Here is an 11,277-nt window from a genome sequence, read left to right as displayed (position 1 = left end):
GCAGCAGCTGTTCCCGGGTGTGCTAAGTGGCTAGTGCCCTTGTCAAAGGCAGTCATTTGTCTCCTTCCCCTGGGCTTTCTGCTGGTAATTGTTAGCACCGGAGAGGTAGGAGTAATCACACAGCCTCATGTGGAAGCATGCTCACATCTGCTGCCTGTGTCATGCTGTCGGGAGAGCATGCAGCCCTGTGAGTCTTGGCAGAAACAAACACTGTGTAGCACGTACTGTCCTTTGAGTAGCAGAAGCTGGAAGGCTCCAGGTGTCCTTAAACAGATCAAACTGGCTGTCCCTGGGTGGCTGAGCTCTCATAGCTCTCCTGTAGACCCCTGTTGGCACCAGACAGCACCCTTCTGTCACATTGTCCACCAGGCTCCTCCAGAGGGCTTGCGAGCCTGTTTATATCTCATTTGTATAATGTTTCCCCCCAGTCTTAATGTAGTCAGCTTGTTTAGAAACATCTGTCTCAGAAGGTGCCTCTGAAATGTTTTGTACCAAAGCAATCTAAAAGGAGCCATGGATACAAGCAGTTGGGTCCCATATTCCTTCTGCTAGCCAGACTTCTGGGAAATCTAAGAAATATGATAGGAGATGCTAGGCCCCATCCAAACCAGTTCCATTAAGGTCATCCTCCTCAGTAGCTTGAATTTTGTTTGTTTTGTTTTAATTTTAATTTTTTGCACTGCTGGGAATTGAACCTAAGATCTTGCCCATATCTGGCAAGTGCTTTATCAACTGAGCTGTATCCACAGTGTGAGTAGATAATTTTATTCTCTGCCTTCAATACAAGTCTGAGCACCTAATCTGAATCAGGTAGATAGTTTACTAAGACTGCAAGAGCTAGGGAGATGTTGCTGTTAATTCGGCAGAGAAAAAGAGTACCAACAGAGCTTCTCCAGACAGTGGGGGAGGTGGAGAAGCACGAGGAAGAGCTTCGGGAACTGCAGCACTGACTGGTACGTGACCCAGGATGGTGCCGCTCACCGTGAGTCCTCCCGCTTCTAGAAACTCTGTCACCAACAATCCCAGGGCTTTGTCTCTAAAATGATTCCAGTTTCTGTCAATGCCAAGATGACCCACCACTGCATTTTTTTGTTTTCACTGTGACCAAATAATCTGACCGAAGCAACTGAGGCTGTGAAGGGTTTGTTTTATTTAGTTCACAGTTACCTGGTGAAGAAGAGGTAATGATTTTCACAGGGCTGGAGACGCTTACTTTTCTCTCATCCTGTCTGCCAGCTCAGAAAGAGACACCTTAGGTAAGAAATGACAAGCTGGGTTGGGAATTTAGCTCAGTGGTAGAGCGCTTGCCTAGCAAGCACAAGGCCCTGGGTTCGGTCCCCAGCTCTGAAAAAAAGAAAAGAAAAAAAAAAAAAAAAAAAAGAAATGACAAGCTGTAATCCATCATGATGACCCTGGACATGAGTCACTTAAGCCTCGGGTGCAGAGGGTCGAGCAGCCTCCAAGACTGGCAGCACCAGTGTGGGGACTGAGGAGTTAAACATACGAGCCTGCAAGGAACATTCTGTACTCAGACTGTGAGAGCTCCACGTTGGACCTGGCGCATGTTTAGCCAGTGAATTAGTTCTGCCTCACAGCTATTCCAGCACCCAAAAGTCTTGCATCTGCTTTCTCTTCTGTCCTCTGTGGCAATCAACCTGCATTGAGTCAGGGCAGTGGGAGTGTGGAGAAGGCTCTGCTTGGTCATAGGCCCCTGTTCTTAAGTGCCCTTCCACACACGTCCTGTTGTACCTAGCAAGTGTACACACCTGAGCAAGAGACTCCAAGAACTGTCATATGCCTGGCTAGCCATGTGCCGGCTTTTCCTGTTTCCAGAGGGAGGGAGACTGAGTTTTGATAGACAAGTAGCCATTGCAGAGACCTGAGCTTCTTCATTAGCTCTCACTTCCCCTCAAGGTCCTCTTTTTCCTTATTCAGTCTAGTTTGCTTGGTGTGATATGAACACTATTTTGTCAATGCTCTTGACTTTTCTTTTTTAATGCTGTTCTGCTTCCTTCGTGATATATTAGAACAGCTTCAACCCTTTGTCTGCGTTTGAATGGCTGAAACCCATGTTTGCTCTTGAGCTTACGATCACAGCTCTGAAGAGAACGCTCAGTGCTACAGAGTTAGCCTTGCATATTCTCCTTGTCTTGTTTTCTACCCCTGGAGGCTGCTGTTTTTCACCTTCTCTTGCCTCTGTCTTCAAAAATTCTTTCTAGGCCTGGAGAGATGGTTCAGTGGTTAAGAGCATTGGCTTGTTCTTCTTAATAGGCCCTGAGTTCAAATCCCAGCAACCACATGGTGGCTCACAACTATCTGTAATGAGGTCTGATGCCCTCTTCTGGTGTGTCTGAAGACAGTGACAGTGTACTTTATATATAATGAATTAAGTAAGTAATTTTTTTTAAAAAAAAAATTCTTTCTATATTTCTCAGCTGGCCACCTTGCTCCTCCATGTCCAGACAGAAACCATCAGATGGGAATTTCCCTCCCTTTCCTTTACCAGGAGACATGTCTGTACTTGCTCCTTGCAGGTACCTGATTAGCCAGGAACATCCACAGTTCAGAGCAGAGAGAACAAATGCACGCATGCTTACTGTTGAGCTTGTTTTCTTCATTCTTAAACAGTCCACTGCCCCAAGCTTAAGGGATGGTACTGCCCACAGTGGGCAGGTCTTCCTGCATCAGTTAACACAATTACCATAATCCCTTTCACGGAGGCCAGCCTGATCTAGACAGTCCACTGAAACTCTCTTCCCAGGTGATTCTAGATTGTTTCGAGTTGATAATTAAAACTGACCACTGCATCTGTGGTGTGATGATCAGATGATGTAACTGCTATAACCTCCAACCTCAGTGGTACAGTCTCCACTGGGGGAATTTGCCCACTGCTTCTTGCAGCGTATTTCAATAAGTTCTCTGTCTTTTCATATCTTGGTAAATTCTTCTGCTCTCCAAATCACTGCACTGCCTTGTATACGCTGTTTTGCTGGACAGCTAGTGTATCAAGAGAGAAACATCTGGTTCTGGTTTCTAGAACAGCACGTTTCCAGTTCTCCTCTGGTCTTCCTGACTGCTCTTTGTTCCCTGGCTTCTCTAAGCTCTACCGTTAGAGATTTGGCTGCTCTAACACTGGACCTTGGGTTCTTACCTCTTTTTCCTTCCCCCACTCCTGCACCTGTGGTTTTACCTATAGACAAGACTGATGGTCTTCAAAGCTGTTAACTCAGCTGCTCCCCCCCACCCCAGCATCATGGTGATCCTGATTTACATGGAGACTTCATTTGGATAGCTAGTGTGCTTTTCAAAACTAGCCTGTCCCTAATTTCATTGAATTTTGACCCTCTCTCCAATCTATTTTTCCTACAAGATTTCCCATCTGGAAGCCGCTGTGGTGATAGACTTGGGAGGCTGAGGCAAGTTGATCAGGAGTTCAAGGCCAACCTCAGCTCATAGTGAGTTTATGGCCAGCCTGGGTTAAATGAGACCCTGTTTCAAATAACCCAACCCACCAACCAAACAGGCCAAATGATTGCCCATATTGCTTCAAAATCTATACCTGTTAACTGGAGTTCAAATAATAGGACATGTCTTGTCTATTCTATTCTCTAGCCCCATACCTGAATTTATTCTAGGAGGTTGCCATGAGCACTCTAAGGCAATTTTGGCAGCCCTATATCTATTGTTACTAACTAGACAGGAGCCTAGACCAGAACCTTTTAACCTATGGGGGTTACTTTAAAGACAGCATGCACTTAATTCAGGCCAATGGCTTAATGAAATATGGGCTTCTGAGTAAGATTCCTCTATTGGTAGTGGCAGTGAGGGAATGTATAAGCCTCCTCTCCCATAATCCAAGGCTCTGCATCCGAATTCAAAAAGGACTCAGCCTCAGGAGAAACTTGACCTGATGCTAGTTAGCCCTGAAAGCCATTCTACAGCTGCATTTTCAGTTCTGTGAGGCAAAGTCCCTTTTGTTTAAAGCTCTTTGGATGGGGTGGTCTGTTTCGTGCAGTTGGGAGCAAATTAATAGGTGCAAAGAGAAAGGTCCTTCCTTGTGGAAAAGATTGTCCTTCATTTTCTCTCTCCTTCTTTCCTTCCCTCCCTCCCTCCCTCCTCTCCCTCCCTCCCTTTTTCCCTCCCTCCTTCCTTCCCTCCCTCCCTCCCTCCCTCCTTCCTTCCTCCTTCCTTCCTTCCTTCCTTCCTTCCTTCCTCCCTCCCTCCCTTCCTCCCTTCCTTCCTTCCTTCCTTCCTTCCTTCCTTCGTTCCTCAAGTTGGCCTTGATTTCTGAAGTCAGGAGGTCTTGCCTTGACTGCTCTGGAATGGGTTACAGCTTCAGAGTGCACCAGAGTGTACAGTTCCTTGTGTCTGTTGTAAATTCATGGGATCTTTGGAGACTGGAGTTTAATGGATCTGGTTTTGGTTTCCATGAAGCCAGCTGCCAGGGTTCCTGTTCTCAGGGCTCTGTGATGGCTTCTGGTGTTCCCTTGGCTTCCCTGCAGCTTTCCTTGAGTTTCTTTATATGTTTCTGAAAACTATGGGGATTTAACTAAAATTGGAGTTAAAGCACTCAGCCCATTGAGTACTTGCTGGTATTAAGTTCTCAATTGGGTGTATTGTTTATTTTGCACCTGAAGGATTTAAGGGAGCTCTCAGTAAATTCTACCTTCTCCACTCAGTAAATGTCCAGAGTCTCAGGACTCTTTGGAGAACTGACTTCTTTGAAACTCACATGTTTAAGAAAAATAGGAGTGGACTTCAGGGGATATCTTTCAGTGCTAAATCTTCCCTGAGCCTCCCACCCTCCCTCTTGGCGGAGGGCCTCAGAAGGAAGCTTCTGCGAACCTCAGAGAATGCTGCCATTTAATTTAGCACTGCCTGTTTCATTTGCACGCCCTGCAGACAAGCCTAAGTGAGTGAAAACCTAAATTAGATAATTTTTAAAAGGACAGTAGCTTCATTATTTTCGAGTACACAGAGTATCTTAAACTCGGCAATGAAGTGTTCCGTCGTAGCAGCCCTTCGGGACTTTCCTTAATGAGTAGATTATAATTATTGCTAATCAGCATAACAGCTCCCCCAAACTCGTGCTTTGAAAGCAAGTGAGCATATTAAGTGACTTGGATGTTCCAAGGGGCAATTTTGTTTACAACATTAATTTGCTGTCTACATATCTTTCCGATCACTGTAACTCTCTGTTGTTTCAAAGAAAACACTTTAAAAGCTTTCTGCACCAGACGACATTTGATTATGCTTGTAGAAAACTCAGAGATGCATTCTGGGACCGGAAAGGTGAATAGTAGGACTAAGATTCTTCATCCATGATACCCTTATCTAATGGTGGGATTAGCTCTGGCTAGCATGGTTGCCTAGCACCAGCCTTGAATCTGTCACCTATGAACAGAGTAACCCTGAGCTTGGTTGATCATTACCAAGCCTCAGTTTCCCTTCTATAAAATGAGGGTAATTTTCTTACTTTAAAGACCTGATGCAAGCACAAAGTGTCAGTTAAAGCTCTTACTAAGGACTCATCAAATGTCTGCTGCCCTCTTCTTTCTCTTTACCCATTTTGGCCTGAGGGGAAGTTCCTTGTTTCTTCAGCACCTCAGAGACTGCTTCCAGCTCTGGTGACAGAGATCAGCTTGACCTTTCTCTAGTTTCAACTCCTGGCCACTGAATGAAAACTGGTAGGATCTCAAGTGGTGTCACAGCCTCTGTTCCCAGTGTACCAATGTCTGAGAGGACCCAAGCATCCCATTCCTCTCCTTGCAGCTGCGAAGCTCATTGATTTAAGAGAGTTTGGTCTCCTAGGGGTTCGTTTCTGTTGTGCTTTTAATTATCACTGTGAAGAGGCAGTAGCCATACTAAGTGCCTTCCATAGGAAGGGATGGAGTCCATCCCTTCAGCTCTGTAAAGTGTGTGTGTGTGTGTGTGTGTGTGTGTGTGTGTGTGTATGTGTGTGTGTAGCTTTTTGCTATACACTTTTAAAAATTGGAGGTTGTCTTATGACCAGCTCCTTGTGAGTGTCAGGCACGCAGCTGCTGTGATGAAACCGCTGTCATCACCTGTGCACACGCAAACTGGTTGTGTTGTCCCTGTTGGCACCCCTTCTGTAATGTCCACTGTTGGCTTCGCAGGTGTCCCGCAGAAGCACTTTGTAAGGTATTGCCAAAAAGATCACAATATGATTGGGTCTCTTATTGCAAGGCTGTTGTATATGGCACAGAAGCAGAGTCATGAGGGCAGCGTTCAGTTCAGTGAATTGCAGATTTGTCACCAAGCCATTGTCCTTTCCAGAGCAGCAAGCGCTCTTTATAAGTAAAAGAAGAAGATATCACCAAGAAATGACAGTTTACTGACATGATGAACTGGTGTAGAATTATCACCTGTCACATCAAAAAGTCATGTGAATGGAGGAGAGATTGTCTCACCCCTTGAAATAAATGGAAGAAATTTTAATAGGGCCAGAGCCCCGCACGACCAATGCTTATAAAGCACAGGGCTAATCTAATCGTTAAGGTGGAATAGATTTGTTAGAAGCTTCCTGCTGACTTTGAACAGGACCTGATTAACTTCTGAGATAGGTGATCCAATACAGGAAAACATGAAACGCATGTAAGCTGAGTACGGAACACTGGAGAAATTGCATGTTCTGCAACATGCCTCGAATACTGCACAGCACGAAACTGCAAACCTAAAACCCAAGATGTTTCTTGTATCTATATTGCATGGTGCTCTGTATGGATCTGAGCTCTGTAGACAGTGATGTCATGTCACTCTGTCAAGAGGCTGGGAATGCCTGCACATGAGTTCCAGCTCAGCTTCCTCAGGGCCAGTCTTTGAAAGCGTTCATTGCAGATTCAGAGGTTTGAAATCTGTCCTCAGGGGAAATGTAGATGATTCACAGCTTCCACCTCTACCTTGTTTCTTGAGGTCAGGGGTTGTATTTCTGTGGTCATTTTGGATTTAAAACAAAAAAGGGCCTTGTTTGTTTGTTTGTTTGTTTGTTTGTTTTGTTTCATTTTGGTTTTTGGTTTTGTTTGATAAAATGTATCTGAGAAGTGATTTTCAAATTAGGGTAGGTTACAGTAAGATTGAGGTAGTAGGCATGTGAGGCTCTTGAGGGCAGCTAGACAACAACAACAACAACGACACCTCAATCAGCATCATTTTGGGGAGGAATGACAAGTGCATACATTTTCCTGTTAGGAACTTAAAGAGTTTGAGAAAAATTCGTGATGGGGTCATCCAGGGGATATAACAACTGATCGCTGAACATACCCTTTCCAAGTCTTGGAAGGACACGAGGCTATTCCTGGTCATCAACCTGGTGTGCACGGGGGTCGGGGGAGCGACACAAGGTTTAGAAGATTGAGAAATGTGTTAGGAAAATATAGGTTCTGAATGGTGGCACATGCCTGTTATCCCAGCCCCCAACATGGTAGGGTTGCATGACAGCATCATGGGTTGCATTCTGGCCTTTGTTCAGACTGGTCTCTGACCAGTAGAAAGGATTGCTGCTCAAAACTGACATTCCACAGAAACCTTGTAAAGTGCTTTTCTGTGTGCAAGGAAAAAGCACTTACTTTCTTGTCTCCCCACCTACAGCCCCACCTCACCTCCCAACTTCTGGAAAGAGCAGCTGGTTATTTCCTACCTCAAACAAACCTTCAACAGATCAAAGCTGGTTGATTCCCAAGTTGTTCCAGTTAACTTGGCCCCCCTCACACCACAACATAACCCTGTATAACTTGTAAGAATCTGCCATTTTTGCTCTTTTCCTCCGCCCCCGCCCCCACCCTAGTGGTAGCCATGACAGTTCTGAATTCACCAGAACGAACATTCCCCTCACCCCGGTCCACTGAGCAGTCCCGTTCGATGGCTCCATTGTGTCCTTGTTTACACCCGCTCTTTGGGAAGCCAGGGTCGGAGGACCACATAGGTCTGAGGACAGTGTGAGCTACTTAGTCTGATCCCATTTTGAAAACTAAAAGGAAAGAAAAAGAAAGTAAAGAGAAAAGGAAGAATACCAGTTTGTCTGGTGGAAGGTTGAGCCGGTGTCATGATCAGAGAGAGCCAGGGCTGCAGACTAGATGAGACGAGCCAAGATGCCCTTTGTCATTTTACAGCGAGGAAGGACCTATGACATCGAACGTCTACAAAGGAAAACATCTGTATGGCAAGGCATACCAGAAAGTCATACAAAGTCAAATGATAGACCTTTATCAAAGGACTGATGTCATTAGTAACAACACTTAGACTTTAAAAATTTATAATCGAAAAATATGAACAATATAAAAGCAAACCTAAGGTAAAGTTATTATCAGCAGTGTGTTCACAGGGGCAAAAATGAGTGCAGGGAAGCTAGGTAAAAAATGCTTGTGGTCTTTATTTCTACCTAGTTGATAGTTAAAGGCTAGAAATATTTGCCGATTCTGTATTGACAAGGGCATAGGCTGCCCTTGCCCATTGATGCCGGGAGAATCTGTCGATTCGGATTTCCCGTAAGACAAAGCAATACTTTAGTGAATACACACAAATTTTAACGAGCCAATTTTTAACATGTTAAAATGTATCATGGCGAAATAGTTGCATGCGCCAACAAGATGCATGTTGATCGCAACCTTTTCATTGTGAAAGGCTGGAAGCTATTGAACGTGTGCCTATAGAAGACAGGCTAGCGCAAGGCCCTGGGTTCAATCCCCAGCTCCGAAAAAAAGAACCAAAAAAAAAAAAAAAAAAAAAAAGACAGGCTAAATTGTGCAACATCTCGGAGACGATGAGACCCGACACAGCCATGAGAGATAATGGGCGGAGATGTGCAGACTGAAAGCACTCCCAGGCTGAAGAAGGTATTTAGGGTGGTGCTAGGTTGGTTTTGTTTGTTTGTTTGTTTGGGTTTTTTTTTTGCAAAAATAAAAACAAACACACAAACAAATAGCTCAACCTTCCTAGTGCTGGGAAATTTCATACAGTGCCTCATGTTGTGGTAACTCCCCTCCATAAAATTATTTCCTTGCTACTTCATAACTGTCATTTTGCTACCATCACGAACTGTAATGTAAAGATCTGATGTTCAGGATACCTGATACCCCTGTGGGGTCGAGATTCACAGATTGAGAATCGCTGCTCTAAGCTTTTTACGGCTTTGAAGTCAATACAGACATAAATAGGTGTGTGCTTGTTGCACCAAGGAAGATTTTTAGGCTTCCATGCTCAGCTGGAAGGTGGGCCTGGGTGTGGGCGAGGCAGACATTTACTCTTTTACTTGTTCTGTTTCACTCAGTCCTTTTAGCTTTTTGAGTAGCCGTTTTTTGCTTTGTTTGGTTTTGACTCTGAGACCAGACTTTTATATTTCTCAGGCTGTCCTTGAACTCACTGTGTAGCCAAGGCTGGCCTTGGTCTCACAGGGATCCTCCTACCTTAGGTTTCTGAGCACTAGGAATGTAGGTGAGCCCAGCTCTAAACATTTCTTTCTCTCCCTCTCTCCTTCATTCCCTCTGTCTCCTCCTTTCTTCTAAAGATTTAATTTTTAAAGAGATTTATTTATTTTATTTATATAAGTACACTTCAGATACACCAGAAGAGGGACTGGATCCCATTACAGATGGTTGTGAGCCACCATGTGGTTACTGGGAATTGAACTCAGGACCTCTGGAAGAGCAGTCAGTGCTCTTAACCACTGAGCCATCTCTCCAGCCCTTAACTTTTCTTTTATCTCTTTCTTTTTGACAGAGGATCTGTAACTCACTATGCAGACCAGGCTGGCCTCAAACTGGCAGTGGTCCTCCTGCTTCTGCCTCTTGAGTGCTAGAATTGCATATATGAACTCTCACGTCCAGCTGAATGTGTATTTCTTAAAACAAAACAACAAAACCTTTAAGAACACCCAGAAAGTACTGAGAGCTGGGGAAGGAGAGCTCTAAACTGCTGGTTTCTGGACACGGTGTGCTTTTGCATTTATGGATTCACAGCAGCTGTGGTTACCTGCACAAGCTGAACAAGATCAAGACAGCTAGAATCCCAGGATAAACTGGACAGATGATCTCCATACCCCGCCCCTTACTGAGAAGGTCCCGACCGTTGGTAGGTGCTGGGAGAGTCATTCTTTATTTAGAGTCTGACCTCTGGTAGGTTTCCCATGTTCCAGTGGCTGGCTCCCCACGAGTGCATGTAGGGCATCACGGACATAGTGGCTTATGAAAAAAGTTAAAAGACGAAGTTGGGAGGGGGTGGGTTGGGGGAATGTGGGTCGGGGGAAGTGGAGCAGATACAATCATGTGTATATAAAATTCTCAAAAGCAAAGAAAAAACTGATTGCAGATTACTTTACTGGTAGAGCGCTTAGCATTTGTGGGGCTCTGGTTTCAATCCCCAATTCTACCTAAATAGGTAATTATAGTGAAGAGCAAACTTTGTCATATCAACTGTAAGTGCACATACTTACACGGTTCAGCATCATTAAGTATATTGATTTTTTTTTTTTTTTTGGCAGAGTCTGATGTATCCCAGGCTAGCCTAAAACTCAGAGGATGATCTTGAACCTCTAATCCTCCCATCCTCACCTCGCTGGCATTACAAGTATGCACTATCGTACCAGGTCTGTGGTGCTGGGGATGGAAGCCAGGGCTCTTCCACGTGCTAAACATTCACTCTAACCAACTGAGCCACATCTTGGAGCCCCATTTACATTATTCTATGGATACTTAATGTCAGCCTCTAGAACTTTTGTTTTGTTTTCTTTCAGTGCTTGGGATTGCTAAGCCTGTGTTCCACCACTGAACTCAGCCACCACCCCTCCCCCTGCAAATGTCAATCTTGTACAGCTGAGACTGTGTTTTCACTAAATAGTGACTGCCTATTGTCCTCTCCCCAAGTCCCTGGTGAGCACCCCCGTACTTCCGTCTGGGAATTCAAGGACTCGATACTCGCATTTGAGTAGTTTGCCCTGACTGTGTCAGCACCATGTGTATAAGGTTTGTTCATGTTGCCGCAGGTCCCTTTAAAGGCAGAGCATGGTCTACTATGCATGCATTTGCCTCCTTAGTCACCGACGAACGCTTGGCTTGTGACCTCTTGGCCTAATCACAGTGTCGCCTGCTATGAATTATGGAAATACAAACATCTCTTGAAAAGCTTCTTTCCGTTATTTTCGATACCTATCCAGATATGGGGCTTAATGGGTTTGCTCAGAGGTAGTTAACCCGTGAATTCATCTGTGTTGGCAGTGCAGGCATCGGGGAGATACTCTGAATGGGGCACACCAAGTATTCTGAG

The sequence above is a fragment of the Rattus norvegicus genome, chromosome 1 (genome assembly GCF_036323735.1).
Source record: "Rattus norvegicus strain BN/NHsdMcwi chromosome 1, GRCr8, whole genome shotgun sequence".
Classification (NCBI taxonomy): domain Eukaryota; kingdom Metazoa; phylum Chordata; class Mammalia; order Rodentia; family Muridae; genus Rattus; species Rattus norvegicus.
The sequence above is the reverse complement of the archived record's forward strand: the minus strand, read 5'-3'. Positions refer to the sequence as shown.